Here is a 15,400-nt window from a genome sequence, read left to right on the forward strand (position 1 = left end):
CATTTGTGTTTAATTATAGCAATTTTGAGAAAGTTAATTAATTTAGTTTGCTCAAAAATTTGTTAATTTTTTATTACATATGTAGATCAGATGGCAACTTGAGTAAATAATGAAAAAGCTAGGGACAATTTATTTACATTATTTTTGCAATTTTAAGTGTTGTCTACATCTTTGCCTAAAGCCTGGTTCCCATATCGATTGCGAGACTCCGGCGGTAACATGTGCAGCAAAACGCTTGCGACGCTAGGCTCACCGGCATATGTTTACATAAAGCCACATCGTTAATAATATCGTAAACATAATTGCGTAATCAAATAAAATGTTCGCTCGCCATGCCGTTCCTAAAATGATGACCTTTACCTGTATGGTGCATTTCGGGAAGGTTTTGCCTGCGGTCGTTTGCGAAATTTGAACAGCGCTGAACTATTGCGATACCGTTGACAACAACCGGCGGTTGTCGGCTAATAGACTGCGGTGTGTTGCCGGTGCTTTGCGACGTATATGGGAACCCGGCTTTAGCAGTCATTTTTTTCTTTACTATAGTCACCTCAGCCAAATCAAGACCAGCAAAGCAGAGATTTCTTTTTTACTGGCTAGTTAATTTGCATTACCTCGGTATAATTAATTTTCTCTTTTGCCTGAGTTTTGTATTAGAATAAAATATAACCTGATGATGAAGTCAAAATAATATTGCCTGTGATAATTAGTAATCAATAGAATACACAAAGCCGCAACCATCCTCAAAACTTGGGAAATAATTTTTTACTCTTGACGTAAATTTTGTCATCTAAGAAAAACCAGATGAGCCAATCATATTTTTGTGCTCAATGATCATCTAGTAATCCCAACAAATCTGATATCACATCCGACTGATGTTAACCATGCCCATGCCCAATCTGCATGACTGTTGTTTTGAGACACGTAAAATGATGCTAGTTTTGATATGTATTATGTCTTTTTAGCTATACTGCCATTTTTAATGATAGTTACACTGTAATGCATAATAGTAAACATTTTTTATTGATTATCATCTGGCATGTTTGAAGTGGCAAAGAAAATGCTATTATAAGCGTTTTGGCTTCAATAAATATCAATCTTGTTTATACCGAACATGGTTGTATATGCTTAACTGTTACATTTGTTTTTTGTGAATCATTTTTATTTGCTATTAGCAAGTTGTATCTTGTGTTAGAACAATAAACTGAGTCATGAATACAAATGAATATTTTATGGTACGTCAGATATTTTGATCGTAGTTTTGACTAGTTTTAGCTAAAGCCGTGTGGCTAATAGTTTCTGTTTCAAAAAAATATATTTTTACTGTAGCAGAAAAGATTGGCTACAGTTTCAAAAAAGTATACCATTGGTAATAATATACAATAATATATTATTCATATATTATTTATTAAGAGTCGGTATTCGTTGCGAGAACTAATGAAAGGGTGAGAATTCTAACTATAAGCGTGTGTCAAATCTGGCATATGTAAATATGCAAATTCTGAATAATGAAAAAACACAAATTGGGATTTGATTTACAAAAATGGAAATTTTGTTTGTCATAATGCAGACATGAGGTGTTGGTTATCAGTACCTTTAGAATAAGTAGAACACCTAGCGAATTTCTCTGCTCTGTGCTATATTAACCAGGAATACTGTGTTTATTATTGCCTACTGGTAATTATGTACAGAGCTTATGATTTAGCCTTTTTTCTAACAGTATCCTTTACAACTAAACATGCATGTTGAAGAACCACAGTTTATATCTAGAAAATGAGATCATCTTTGCAGTCTGAGTTCTCACAAAGGATTACTTGTTTACCTGCTAACAGTTAGTTGTTTTGCCTACCGTTAAATCTCACTACTACAATCTTGAAATGATTAGAAAACAGTTTGGACAATTCATTCATTTTGTATTTGTATTTTGGAAGTCGATCATTCAATTTCTGCTAGATAAAAAGTACATCAGATATCAATAAAAAAATGTGGAGTTATTTCATTGTATGGTGAATCATCGGGGTGTATTTAGATAAAACAGCAAAATCTCATAACAGCTAGTTGAAGGCTGCATTTTGGAACAGCAAATCTTAGAAGTACATAGGTGGTATGTATTCACACTTTTTGCAGGTACATTCGCCAGCTCCATTAAGGGATCCATTGTGGCACCCTTTATCTTTGCAAGACTGTCGACATGAGCTCGAGTCGCCATTGTGAGGGCATCCGTCACATCGGCAGAGGTCATTATTTGGAATGCAATCTGCGCTTGAGCATCCGATTCCACAAACACAGTGTGATTCGCAAGTTTTGCATTCGCAGACATTGCCAACACAACTTCTTGTCTCACAGTCACCACATGTTATCAGCCCTTCGCAATCGGATGAAATGATACATGACGATGAGGCATCAACTAAAATTATTCATTAGAGCATGAGGATCATCTATCTCTGATACCTCTGACTCACAGAGATTTACCTAGTTGCTCGCCAGTTAAAGATTTTTAATTTTATTCATTTACCGGTATATTATTTTTCAAAAGCATTTTTGGCAGATCATTGTGTAACATGCATTTGGAACAAAAACTTACAGAGCAATTAAAATTTGATGAAATTATTGCTGACGTAAAGACAGATAAGCTCTATTAAAAAGTAAAGCCTCCAAAACAAAATCCTGGCAAATAATAAGTGAAGGCGGTAAAAAATAAACTCTTTTTATTGCCATAATAGTGTAAAAATGGTGCTGGTAAGTCCTTTATAATTTTGCATCAATGCAATAATAGATATCTGTCTGCGTTATCTTGTGTAATTACATATATAAAAAAATTGCACTTGCTAGATATTATTTTCGATAAAAAAATCCTTTATAATGCAATATCAATTTTTTATGATTAAAAATAAGTGACTTTTAATTTTAGACAGAACTTTAATCATGGTAGTTGAAAGTGAAGTATGTTACTTTCCTGCACTTTTTTTTTCTTTATGCGCAACGGTCAATAGAGCTATCCAATCACACTTTGATTAAAATTTATTTTTTTACCAATTTTAAATATTTTGTATCCCACAGAGTTAAAATTCAGACTTAGATACAATTATTACAATTAGGTAATACAATACTATATCAGTTACTACTAACCTTTTGTTGAGAAGAACTGTATGAACAGAATAGCACTGATATAAATAGCACACTTCATCTCTGTTGTTTGTTTGTCTGATGACCACAACTGAAATTATAGAGTGTTGAATAATTAAAAAAATAATAACCAAGTTCTGAACATAAAAAATTGAACAAGAAAATAATTCTCCTAAATCAAGATCATGCTAATCTGTACAATAATTACACAAAGTTTATCTTACCTGCCTTAGAATGTTCTCATGTGAGATTGCCTATACATTTCAGTGTTTGTGTTTATATTAGATTGTTGACCAATCACACTCAGTTTAGGACACGAAAGCTTTGAAGTTTATTTGACCAATTAGGATTAAGATAAACGGAATCTGGTGAGTATGTTTTGACTTCGCTAGTCAACAGGTGGCTGGTATTGGATGCTAGCTCAACCAAAGCGTATCTTTTACATGCTATTGGTTTTGTTTTATACTTTATAATTAGTTACCAATTAAATATTGACAATGCATGTTTAGATGGTGTTTTACTATCATGATGCTGTGTGTAGCTACATTGAAAAAAAGAAATGAGAATGACCAAAATTTTTTATTTTTACTAATAAGCATCAGGAGGATTTTATCGTATACTCATAATTTTTAAACCACCAGTTTGAATTTTGGTTAAATCGTAACTAATCACCAGTTTTAAATATGTTATATTACTTACAGTGTTAAAATATAGACTAACTACAAATACTAAAATTGAAAACTACAAATATGTATCACAAACAACTAACATTTTGTCGAGAAGAACGGTATAAGTAGAACACCAATGAAATAACTAAAGGTACAGTCCATTTTTGTTAGGTTGCAAGCTAATCACAACTAAAAATATAATGGGTGAACAATTCGCTAGATAATCTAAGATTTTTTAATTACACAAACTGCAAAAGGAAGTATGTTCATTAGGAAAATATTTTGCTGATCCGTAATTAAGTAAGTACACCAGTTGTATATCTCTTGACTTTATACTTTATACATGAAATCAGAATCTGCCAATGCATTTCATTATCAGCTTATATTTTGCCATATTATTTATGGTATCCTCATTTATTATAATCTAGCTCCAATATATGTCACAAAGGATTTATTTTGTTGTCAAAAAAAGCATTTCAACTGGTTAAAAATGTACATTATATTCCTGCATATATTATTCCAACAAATGATTTTTCCAAATCTTAGCATCTTCTTACTCTGCCTTTGCTAAATGTTTATTTTACTTCAATTCATGGTTTCAAAATTTTCCACGGTTTGTGTCCTCGTTTTTTAAATGACAGTTACAGGTTCTCAACTCATTTCAACTTACGTGATATGAACAAATTACATACAATCACTAACAATTATTATGAAAATATCATTACCAGCTGCTTTAACAATCTTCCAACTAACATCCGTTTCTTTCACAGAGAAAGGCATTTTAAACACTATTTTTCCAACCATTTATTCATTTTTAATGACTAACTGTTGGTTTTTTTCTTTTTTGTTGTTTTTATTTTACTACTGTTGTATGACCTAATATGAATAAAACATTTCAATTTTTGAAATGAAATTACTGCCAATAAAGTACTATATATATTTTGTTACCTTCCGGATGGAATATAAATATCGCTGTTAAATTTAATATTAGATTGCTGTTCAATCACATGTGGTTTGAGATTCTTATGTGTTGATGCCTATTAAATCAATGTCATTTATCACAAAGTGAACTTTTTGGCAATGTGCATTAATTTGACCAATTACCTCGTGGTTGATACTAGATGATACAGAAACAAAAGTGTATGTCTTGACATACCTGTGTTATCAGTGTTGTTATGCAATTTAATAATACTTTTTATTTACATCTCAATGATTCTTCATTGATTTGACTCCGAAACTGTACAGACAGCATTATACTGTAAAATCATGTCAATGTTGCAGATATCCCAGACATTTAAATCTATTGCAGTCAACTGCACTCTTTTCTGAAAAAAATGGTGGCAAACAAATTTGTGTTGCAGATTTACACGGCTATATATGTTGCAGTCACTAGGCTGATATCCGCTAAAAATATTAAACTGTGAAAAAACTAGTGGTTCTTTTCAGGGCACTTATAAAAGTACAATAATGTATTCTTTTTAATTAAAAAATAAGTAAAAAGGAGAATGTAACAGAACTTGCGATGACTTATCTTCTGGTATGCATTGTGAATGAGTGGGCAGCGGTTGATACAGTAGAAGGTATTGAACAAAGTTAAAAGATAGTTGCTTACATTATTCAGATCACTAGAATTGTTTTGATACATGGTTTTATGCATGCATTCCAAATCTTTGCAAGTTATGGTAAAATAATTGCAATGCTAGACTCATTTGAACAGGCGTACAAAAGCTTTCTGACGCCACTCATGTAAATCTCAGCATTGAAGAAAATACAGGGTACGCCAACCATACTTCGCCTTCGATTCTCATCTAATCAGCTCAAAAAAGCTGATATCAAAGCCAACCGATGTGAAACCATGCCCATGCCAAACCTGAATGACTGCAAATTTGACCCACCTAAATTGACGGTAGCTTTGATATATATCAAGTCTTACTAGCTATATTTTAATTTGTATTAATAGTTACAATGAAATGCATAATAACAACAATTTCTAATTTTTCATATGACACTTATTTATGTCAGAAGTGGTAAAGGGAAAAGACATCAGCATAGAATTTTGGCTTTAATACATACAGTTCTGTTTATACCTAAGATGGCTGTAGATGCTTTACTGTCACATCATTCTGTCTTTGTGTGTCCAAAATTAATTTTTATTTGTTATTATGTCTACATTTATATTTTATGTTAAAAAATAAACTGAAACACAAATATGATTGGAATTATATATTCCATTGCATGAAAATATCTTTTTACTGTAACAAAAAATGTTAGATAGTTTTGTGTTTCATCAACTCAGCAGAGCTTTAGCAATATTTACGATAGAATGATGTTACTTGAACTATAAGGGTTTCCCAAATCTGGCATAAGCGTGTATGCAAACTTCAAAATATGTGAGATTTGGTTGGTTTATTATAAAACTATTAGTTGAATCAAAGCTTGAGCCTGTAGTTTATGAGCTGGTTTAATAAGTACAAATAACTTTAATATGATACAAGTTATATTGGAGTAAAACAAATTACTAATTTAATTGCCAGACAAAAACACCATTCTGTAATTTTATTACTGGTTCCTGATGCTATCAAAGAATAAAATTTTGTGGGTTGCTATTGTAACCATTTTAGTCATTCATAACTTTTGCAGCCAAAAAAGTGCAACGTAAAAGCTCTCAAGTTGATGGCCCAACAGTTTTCAATCTAGTTGTTTGATTGACCCAATGGTCTTAATGTCTTTCTTAACTTGAATGCGTTGGCAATAACTTTTAATCTTTCTTCTGTTTTCCTGGTTAAGAAGGTTTACTGCAATCGGACCCCTCAAATCTTAAAACACTGTCAAAATTATTGTTGACAGTACACTACATCTGTATTATCAACATTACAGACATTTTAACTGATCTGTACTTTTTTGTGACAGGAGATGACAGGTAATTTCCCTCTCAGAAATCTACATGTACTGCTTTCACTCTAGCTCAAAGTATGTCACAAAGGCTTACAATTTATATTTAGCTCCTTATGCAACTAAAGTTTTGCGATATCTATTGACTTTTTTAGTTTTGCGGTATTTAAATATACATTTTAAGGAATCTGCCTCTGAAAAAGATTTCAAAGAATCCGGATTTTGAAAATCAAGTAATCAATTGAAAAGTGATGCAAGAAAAACAAATCTGCTCATGAACTTTTAATATACACAATAACATACTTTATACTGAGTTTTGAACCACTGAATAACCACAGCTAACATATTAACATTGCAATATTTAACCAAAAAACTTTGGAGAAAATTTAAAAAGTACCTTTATGTTAGTTCATGTTAACTATGGCTGATTTATTAGCTAGGTAGTTGTTTATCTCTGTTTTTTAGAAATCGTTCTTTAATTGTTGTTGAACTAGCTTATTTTATTCTTACTGTTTGCCTGCTTAAAAAAGTTTACTGCGATAGGGCCCCTCATATCCTAATACCCTGTCAACATCACTTGACATTTCTCACTGATCTGTACTTCATTGTGACAGGAGATGACAGGTGTTTTCACTAGGCTCAATCTGCCAGTTATAATCTAGCTCATAGTCTGCCACCAAAGCCGACAGTTTTTTTTAGCTGGATATGTAACTAAAACTTTGCGGAATCTAGTCATTTTTTTGCTTTGTGGTATTTAAATATAGATTTTAAGGAATCTCCCTCTTTCAAAATAGTTTTGAAGAATCCGGATGTTTGAAACTCGGTTAATCACTTTGCAAGTGATACAATAAAAACAAATACATGTATGAACTTTTAATATGTGCAACCAAATAATTTGTACTGAGTTTTGAACCACAGAATAACCACAGCAAACATATTAATGTTGCAACATCTAACCAATAAATGTCGGAAGAAAATTAGAAAGTAAATTATGTTTAGTGAGTTGGTTTCTGCATAGATTGCCTAAGACAATTTTAATACATCCTAAAACACAATTTTAGTGTAATCTATCATGCATGTTAGGTTTTATTTGAAGAATTTTCATACAAATTACATTTTTTTTGCTGGTTTTTTGATTAAATAACAAGTCTTTGCCGGTGTTTCATTAGAGTGTCATTAGATGAGTTATACCTCTCCATCAACATCTACAATTACTATGTACGACAGACTGTGTGAAAGCCCAAGAAGAAGACTTTTGATGTACATCAACATGACACACGATCCTGCCTCAGCCGAGCTGCTGTTAGACATGAATGATCTAACCGAGTCAATATTTGCCAGTTTTACCTTCATTAAAAAAATTAAATTTTAGTAGAAAGGTAAAGGTTTGGCAGAGCTTTTGAGGGAAATACCCTAAGTTTTTGAAGTGCTGGCATTTTGTCAACAATTTATCATTGACAACGAGCTCATCCAGTTGTAGCAGACATCTCTTAGAGCTAGTAACTTTAAACTCGTAGAATCTAAATAAGTAGCTTTTATGTGTTTGCATGCCCTGAAGGCAAAAGTTCACCAATATTTATTACTATTGACCAAAAATCGGAGAAAAACAGTTTAGAAACATAAAAGCTCAGCACAGTGGCCAATATGCAAATTATACTTACAACCCTCTCTTCAAAATAAGTATAAGCTCTTAATATGATGTCAAGATAAGCTTTTATTAAAACTGTTTTATTGTATTTGTCAATGATAACTCAGCCTAAACGCTGTGAGAGAAGCATTTATTGTGTATCAAATTACATCATAATATGCAGTATTATTAACAATTTGCTATATTCAGACACATTGGTAGAAATCTTTGTTTCCATGGTTTTCAATTTCACGATGGTAGTTTGTATAATTAGAACTAAATCAAACAAACCGAATCTGAATGTTAACAAGCTGTAAAAACCTGATTACTAATCAGCCTAAAATACATGTGTTCTAATTTTAAAACATATTCTTTTGTAATGTATTATTTACAACCTATTCATAAATGAGTCATTTTCTGTTGCACAAAATTGAATACGCCTAGATGAATTGTAACTTCTAGATTCTAAATTAGGTATTCTAGTAAACTCAATAAGTATTTCACATAATAAAACTACCTTTTGAAAAAACCCATCTAAAGTAAAATTTTGAATCTTTTTGCTTCATAAAATTTAATGATATTTAGACTGCCTTAAAACGTTTTCTTGTTTGGCAATAAATTGTTTGCAAAATACATTTTTTAATTTAAGTATAATTTTCTTTTCTGTGATTAATAATTTACTCATGTGTTTAAACTTAATATGCAGATATGCATGCGCAGATGTTTTCCACTCGCCTTGCCAATTCTGAATCTGAATTTAAATCTGAATCAGCTTGTATTATACTAATTCAGTATAGATATACTAGGTATATTGTTGGTGTGTAAAGCCGAGTTAAGACTTATTGTTATGAGTGTATTTAATGAGTAATTTGGCACATTTTGAAACATAATCCTTCTCCGTTATAGACCATCAGCCGTAAATACCGCCTTTACCATGTATTCAGTGTTAAGAATTGATGTTACCATAAACATATCAGATCTCAAACAAGTCCAAGGTAACTGGAAGTTAACATCTTTCTTCAAACTTTGGTTAACGGTTCTGTATTTGAAGCCAATGTTAAGGTTCTTTTAAAAAAGTGTTTTTTGTGTCCAATAATTTAGAGCAACTTTGTTTCAGGTGTGAATTGAATTTTATTCTCCTTTTTGTTACGGAAACACACCTGTGTTTGAGACTATAAAAGTTTTAAATACAAAAAATGTCAGATTTTCAGATTATTACAGAAGTATCAATCGAATATAAAACATAAGCTATTGTGTAGGTTAGAAAAATTAATTACACAACTAGTTATTTTTTACCTGACCAGTGGTGTAATTACATTTTACTGTTTTTGCAATATTCATAAATTATTTTACATCAATAGTCAATAGATGTTTATAAATAAAAATGCTTTAAGAATAACAGGCAAAAACAGGGATATATATCCGAAAACCAAGGAACCAGCCAGTTCTGCAACTTTCCTAAGCATTGTAGCAGTTAGAATACAGTAAATCAGCAGTTAGTCTTGAGAGACAAATATTAATAACTCTTCATTGAGTACATTATAGATATAGCTTTTAACATTATTTCATTATAGAAACTTTTATATTATATAGCAGCACTAGAATATGACAAAGCTATTTATAAATTCAAATACGTGTTTTATCTAAAAATATTGACAAAATGCGAGAAGAATAGCGTACAGTGACAAAAAATTTTGCTTTTTAAAATTTCCTAACTAATAGTATTTTAGAAATACTGCGAAATTTATTTCAAACTGTCATTACTAACTGTTTTTGAGTTATGACCATTTTTATAAAAATTTTTGCCAATGCACAATAAGTTTTGTGTGGCGTTTTGGGATCCCGCTATCAGTGATAAAAGCCAGCTCACAACCGTGAGTCTAAAATAGTATTACACAAAGAATGGTACAAAAACTGTAAGGATAAAAATGACACTTGGCAATAGCCTAAGGACAATTATGAAAGATAGGCATAATCAAAAACAAAGGGGCAAGAGAGACAAAGAAACGCATGGGTAGAAAGTGAGGGAAGCGCATAAAAGGTGCAGCGAGGCGAGCAAAGAAAAAAGCGCATAGAGAGAGGAGTCAAAAAAGCCGCCGAATAGCATTGGCCAAAGTAGCAAAAGAGAATGCAAAATGCCTGTTTTTGAAGGATTTACTCATCTACGATGAAATACACTACAAACACAATTTTGCCAAAGACGTAGCAAGCCAGCAAGTCTTAAAGTCTTGAAAGAAGCAGGGTTTAATCAACCTCCTGATAATAGAAAGAGCTATCACTACACGCGCCGTACACACACTCATTGAACTTAAAAAGGACATATCAAACTGAACTAAGAAGAAGAGTGTATTATTATCTTTGCTTTACCTAGTAAGCACTGCCATAATTATTGTTATTTTGATATTGTGAACACAAATAGCTCAAACTGCTATGAAAAAACTGTCTGTCTGTTATTGCTTCTTGTAAGACAATCCCTTACAGACAGTTAACTGGCATTAATCTTAGCAATATATTAATAGGTGATCAAATAAAATAGTCAAAACAAATTAATCGTTACAGGCTTATAAACGGCCTTGTTATCGAAAATGCAAATATTCACATGTCTTAAAAAGTTTTGAAGATGTAGATTTATACTGTATATGTTTAAACCATTGCGTAATGTCCCCATTCATACAGTATTGGTTTGACTAAATAGACTCTTGTTTATATTATACCAAATATAACATTCTACTTCATTCAAACGGTAGATATAGTTGTCTGACATCATATAGGCAAAGATAGAGCTAGCAGCAAATATAGGGCTAGCAGCACCAGCATTAATAGTTGTTGGAACAATAGTTGTTGGTACTAAACCATAGTTTGACTACAACCTTTGTTATTGTCAATATCTATTGCAGTTCGATTACTTTCAGTAATTATTAGCATCGCAAACATGGATTTATTACTTAGTGAATAATTGTAAGCTGATATGGTATTTCGGTCAGGCGTTGAAATTTTCATGTTTAAAAATCTGATTATATCACTTTTTGTGGTAGCTTTTCTGCTTAGGATTGCAAACCTATACACAGTATTGTTAAAGATGAACAATATTAACATATGTTGAATGTTTTATGATAAAGATTTATACTCCTATAAGCTTAAAAATTTGCGCAATGTCTCCACACCTACAGTTGTGGTTTACCCGTGTCAACTCTTATTTACACTTGACTACAGCTCATTTTTAGTTCATATTCATTGAGTACTGTGACATAGCAGTGTGAGGCTATGTAGGCATAGAATGAGTGCGTATCAACACAAAAAAGTAGGTAATGGCAAACTTGGTATAAATTTATGAAACCACAAATGCAAAATAAGTACAAAATTATGTTTTTATTATAATTCAGTGCACCGTCTATTCATTTATGCTAGTTTTTATATTATCCAGCATCATATAAACATAATTATATAAATATTGAGACATAACTCATGAATAGATCTCAATTACAAGATAAATGTAATTTATAACATGCTGTCCTTTATCTGCCCAAGTTACCAACTTTTGTTTTAGGTAACATTCTTAACTTTTTTTTCATAGTGGCTACACCAGTCCTGACAATTATTTAACTATTCTTTCAGTCTTGATCTTTATTTCTCTGCTGATTCGCAATTAATCATGACAATATCTCAATAGGGGAGCAAATGGAGTTAGTTTAAATTATACTTGATGTATTCTAATAGATTTATTGGAATCAAGGCTGATAATCTGATTTTTTGGCCTTCTAGACAGTTGAGCACCAGCTACTTCATGTCGATGTGTCAATTTATTTTTCCTGCCTTATATTTAAAACTTTATTTGGCTGCAATTACCAAAGGGAAATAATCGAAACAAATCAAGGTATTACCTTGTTATATAAGTCCATCTATCCATAATTTATATGCAAACTAATTTGATGCTAAAGTTTGAGCTCTAAAAAAACCTTTGTAAACCAAATTAAAGTTCTCACAACTAAGCAATAACGATATATTTAAACAGTTATAGAGCCTTTTAATGATAGCTAATGTTGACCAGCGCTTGTTTATTAGCTGGTTGTTTTTTTGTTTTTTTCTTTTTCTAAGTTCTTTTTATACTATTTTAACGAGCTCTTGCACCTGTTTGATCAATTTAGCCTATATTTTTACATGATAAGATGCTTTTAACATCTGTGTTGATTTTGTTTATGTCAGTTGTTATCACATTCCAAAAAATACAATTTATTTGCAATGCAAAATTTTTAGAGAACTTGTTGTGATGACGATCTGTAGTAAATGTATTGCGTTTGTTGGCATTTTTCCAAGTTACTAAAAATTTTGGTAAAACACATAATGAAAAAAATTTCACAGCAAACTAAACTTCAAAAGATCTGAAACTGCCTAGCTTGCAACCTGATTTTGTGAGCCTATCTTAGTTTGTAAAAAAGTTACAAAGATGGTTTTTCAATTGTTTTTGGGTTAACTTACATGCTTGAGCAAATACTCTGTTGTACACAGTGTACACTTACTTTTATATAGCTGCCAAAGAGTGTTTTTAATATATATTACTTTTGAGGTAATAAGTTGAAAATCTTTCCACATATCAGAGACTGTGAAATGATGTAGAAAGCAAATTGTTCAAAGCTGTTATTATGACATATATGTACCTACTGACCTCAGCTGCATTATGGCACTTTTAAAGCTAAAGAGAACAAAACTTATTTTGAGCAAAACAATATTTGAGAAAGGAAGAGAAGAAATATGATTCAAACAAGTCACTCTTTCTGCCTATCATAATTTACTTAGTGTGTTTGTGCCCAGTCAGGTAGTAGCCTAAGTATCAGTAACCATGAGAAACTAAAAACTGCATTACTTGGTAGTTGCGTTTTTACAATAAATAGGTATAATATTTCTGATGCGATTTTTCTGATAAGTTTTCGCAAGTAAACTGAAAAACTGCGACTGAAACCGCTGTTGTTGAATGTACAATTACAGATATCAAAGTTGGATCTGACATGAATAGAAGGGATATCTAATCTAGCATTGCAAACAGTTGATAAAACTCAGTTGGAGTAGTAGTTTAAATTAAATAGCACTTCATTCACATTTAAGAACGTTTGAGAAGTGGTATCAAGTATATTTGAGATACCTAGTTGTTTTCTTGCTGATATAATAACTAGCTGGTGTTTTGTTTCTGCATTTATTTAATACATTTTTTACCTCGTTGATTTATTTATTTTATTAACTTGGTATCTACTTTTAAAGTACTTTTTAAAATTTGCATTATTTTGGTTTATGATTATGCTGTGCCACATTGCTATTAAAGAATGTGTGAGAAGAGTAATGGGGTATAGTTAAAAATACTTAAGTTTGTTTTTGCTGGTTTAATGACTATTTTGATTCAACTCAACTCCTTGTAATACCTACTATAGGATTTTTCTAGTATTTGTTTAGCTGATCTGAGTTCCATTTGAAGCTTTATTTTGCCTTAAGGTTGCGTTTATAATACATGAAGAAATGCAAGTTTGGGATATACTGAATGCTCAGTTGTTTTTTGTTCAGAACTCCTGTTGCGCTTGTGAGCTTTATATGAGCTCCTGATGCTTTCAAGCTTTCAATCAATCAGACAAAAGCTATTTACATCTTTAGTCGGGTTGAATTGTCTAAACTTTGCAAAACCTTTGATTTTCTTAACCAAGTTTATCGAAAAACCTGCAGTTGCAAAATTACATATGTTGCAATATTATTAAAGCTAATATTATAGTTTGACACTTAACAGTACATATTTATTTACATATAATGTACTGTCCTTTCAGGATGAGTTCTGAGCAAGTTTAAACTTACCTAACTTTAGTTTAAGTTTAGTTGCTTTGCTATTAAGTCCACGACAGTGGGCATTCCAAGATACATTTAAAACAAAGTTTGATTGTGAATTAAAAAAATCTCCCTTGTGTTATTAAACCAAGCAGGCGGTTTATCCAAAATTCCAACTAACATGCTAACAAATTTTTTTTATATGACAAACTACTTACATCAAATTGTACTCGAAACAGATATGATTATTATTTTAAAGTAGAATATCGACTACATTGAGGGCCCTTTTGTTTTAAGGGCTGATTACCTGAATGCAAAAAAATCAGCCAACAGTATCATGTGGTTTTATTGCAATGACCATAAAAAGTTGTAAGACACCATTACTTATGATGTACCTAGGTTCAACTGCCTGGTGAGCAATGATAATGCAATTATTTTCAATAGCAATATCAAGAAATAAAAAACAAACGTTTAGAAGGGAAAACGAAAGTTAAAAAAATTAACCTCTCATTTATAGTAGTATGTATAAAGCCAGTAGCTATTTTTTAATATTCCAAAATTTAAAAAAAATTAGAGGCTGGTAAAGTCAGCACCATCCTTAAGAAAGTTGAGACAAGAGACAGCGGTGCAATGGGCTAAACCGTTGCTTGTAATTAGGTGAGTCTAAAACAAACATGCAAAATATTTGTATTGAATGCGAAATAAAAATAGCAATTATGAAACTGAGTCCATTTTTTTATTATTTTTTTCTCAAGCTCTTGATCTTTTACAGCATAAAGCTTTCCATGCTGACATTATTTCCACTTCTGATTGTGTGCAAAGCTCAGCTCCCAAGGTTTGTTGGCTAAATGTACCTTGACAAGTTTTCTATTGCCCTTGTTGCCTTGTATATTACTTGATCAAACTGATGCTCATGAGCATCATTAATTAAAATAAGGTAATGAGGCAATCTAGATCTTTCATTTAAAACATGACTCTTTTGTTTATAACTGCTTGTATAAAACTGTACCTAGAGTTAATCCAGTTAACTAAATACAGATCTAGCGTAAAGTTAACCACATATAATTATGTTTTTTTCAAAAAATCTAAGATTTCAAAACAATTAAATAGACTGTCAAATGTGAACAAGAGAACACGAAATATGATTGCAATATTTTTTACAAGCTTTTTATGCTGAAATTAATTGCACGTTTGACTGCGCGTAAAGCTCAGCCCTCCATGATTTGTTGGCTAGAGGGACCTTGAAAATTTTTTATTTGCTTTTAATACCACCATGAATACTACTTGC

At 31.5% G+C, this 15,400-nt stretch overlaps 1 long non-coding RNA gene across 1 annotated transcript; it reads right to left on the minus strand.

Moving 5' to 3' along the window:
- Positions 1–1,935: 1,935 nt before the first annotated feature.
- LOC137396969 (uncharacterized) lies at positions 1,936–3,366 on the minus strand. Its single transcript, XR_010978683.1, has 3 exons — positions 3,348–3,366; positions 3,127–3,214; positions 1,936–2,404 (listed from the first exon to the last, which is right to left on the minus strand). It is a non-coding gene; the product is annotated as an uncharacterized lncRNA (long non-coding RNA).
- Between the last annotated feature and the right edge of the window lie 12,034 nt (positions 3,367–15,400).

This window comes from Watersipora subatra, chromosome 5, assembly GCF_963576615.1.
Source record: "Watersipora subatra chromosome 5, tzWatSuba1.1, whole genome shotgun sequence".
In the NCBI taxonomy this organism is placed as follows: domain Eukaryota; kingdom Metazoa; phylum Bryozoa; class Gymnolaemata; order Cheilostomatida; family Watersiporidae; genus Watersipora; species Watersipora subatra.